Source organism: Echinops telfairi, unplaced genomic scaffold (genome assembly GCF_000313985.2).
Source record: "Echinops telfairi isolate 266 unplaced genomic scaffold, ASM31398v2 ScPeMD7_3509;HRSCAF=4178, whole genome shotgun sequence".
In the NCBI taxonomy this organism is placed as follows: Eukaryota; Metazoa; Chordata; class Mammalia; order Afrosoricida; family Tenrecidae; genus Echinops; species Echinops telfairi.
The window spans coordinates 434,688-436,656 of record NW_022107407.1 but is presented as its reverse complement, the minus strand read 5'-3'; the positions used below and the strand labels follow the sequence as shown (position 1 = coordinate 436,656).

The 1,969-nt window shown below is 55.3% G+C and overlaps 1 pseudogene; it reads right to left on the bottom strand.

The window, feature by feature from the left end:
• Nucleotides 1-756: 756 nt before the first annotated feature.
• LOC101642268 lies at nt 757-1,767 on the bottom strand (annotated as a pseudogene).
• Between the last annotated feature and the right edge of the window lie 202 nt (nt 1,768-1,969).

The window sequence follows — 1,969 nt, the reverse complement described above, 5'->3', positions numbered from 1 at the left end:
GTGTGATCAAAGATCAGCCATGGCCTGGGCAGATCTCAGACCCACTGGCCCATCCACCCTGCAGTGAGGGAGCTGTTTCTACTTCCCCATCCGATGGAGGCCAGTTTCTGAGGCGACTACCCTATCTTTAGGAGGGGCAACCGGCCCTTTTGTCTCGTTTTATCCTAAGCCCAGAACTGATAACAATGTCCTTTCAGCCACTGATGTAACAGGAAGCCATCTTTTTTATGAGGAAAGCTCTGGCCCCTGCCTGCCAGGCTGGTCCCCTGCCTCCCCTCTGGGACTTTCTCGACCACGTGTCTCCTAGAGGTAAACACTGGGGCGTAAAGAGGCAGCTCTGATATGGAAGCCCGAGCGGCTCTTAGGCAGAACTCGCAACAGTGGAGGGCAGGACATGGCCGTCTGGGACCAGGCCCTGAGCACTTGGCATAGTTCATCCTGTCTCCCAAAGACACGCGGTAGCCCCAGGGTCTAGCATGGAAGTAGCACCTGGCTGGAATTTTTCGTGGGAGCAGGTGACAGACGCAAAGCATGCAGTGCCGGCGGGGTAGGAAGCAGTGTGTGGGTACTGTGGGGCTTTGGAAAATAAAATCAAAGATGGCTTTTATTAATGCTCTGATTTGGAAGGGATGGTAATGCTCAGACAACAAACATCGTCAGGGCAAGTTAGAAAAGCAACAACGACCTCTGAAATGACTTTACGTGACAAGGAGCCCGAATACGTTAAGGGACCGGCAGCTTCCTCTGGCAGGCGTCTTACTTCACGTTCTTCACAAACTCCCCACCATTCTTGATGGAGCTTTCAGCTCCGGGATGGCGTCGGCTATCACCTTCTCTTCGGACGAGGACGCCTTGCCGATGCCCAGGTTCTTCTCCAGCCCGTTTCTCCCGAGCAGCTACGACATGGAAGTAGGTGCAGTCTGTCTCCTGGGACTTCACAAAGGAGCACTCGATGACGCCCTCCTTGACGTTCGATGCGTCCAAAATGGAGAAGACGAAGCGGACCCCCGCGTAGGCCATAGACCAGGTGGCAGAGCCTGCCACCGCTTTTGCCTTGACCACCTCCGTGCCGGCCTCCTGGATGCGCCTCAGGAGGGCCGTCAGCTAGTCTTGGGGGAAGTCCACGTTGGGTGTACACTGGAAGATCAGGGGCATGATGGTCTTCCCGGCATGGCCGCCAATGACGGGGACGTTGACTCCAGCCAGGTCCAAATCCTTCAGCTCCACCACAGAAGTGGTGGCCCTGACGATGTCCAGGGTGGTCACGCTGAAGATTTTTTTGAGGTTGTACACACCGTGCTTCTTGAACACCTCCGTGGTGATGAGGATGGTGGAGTTGACCGGATTGGCAATGGTGCAGATCATGACTTCGGGGCAATGCTGGGCACAGGCGGCCGCCAGGGTGGCCACGATCGTGACGCTGGTATTGAACAGGTCGTCCCGAGTCATGGCTGGCTTTCTTGGGACTACCACTGGGATGACCACCACGTCGCAACCTTTCAAGCAGTCGGGCAGCTGCTCGGGTCCGAGGTACCCTTTCACATGGGCTCTGGTCTCGATGTGGCTCAGGTCGGCGGCTACTCCAGGCGTATGAGCGATATCATAGAGGGTCAGGCGGCTCACCAAGGGGCTATTCTTCAGAAGTGAGAGGGGCTGCCCAATTCCTCCAGAAGCGCCCAGCATGGCTTCTTGAGCATGGTTCTGGGTCGAGGTGCTGAAGCTGTGGCAGACAGCAGCGGCCGCTGGCCGGGCGAGGACAGAGAGCATGGCTGGGCGGGAGGGGCACAGGCCAGGGAGCAAAGGAGTTGCCAGCGAGCAAGTCTGTTCTTTTGTTTTTCATATTGGGGTTTACTTCGGATGTATTTTGTCATGGGGAGTAATCCTCTTGAATTTTTGTCATATATTTTTCTGTTTTTCAGTATATGAAAGCCAGGATTGATGAACCTATAGAGACATCAAGGAGAATAAG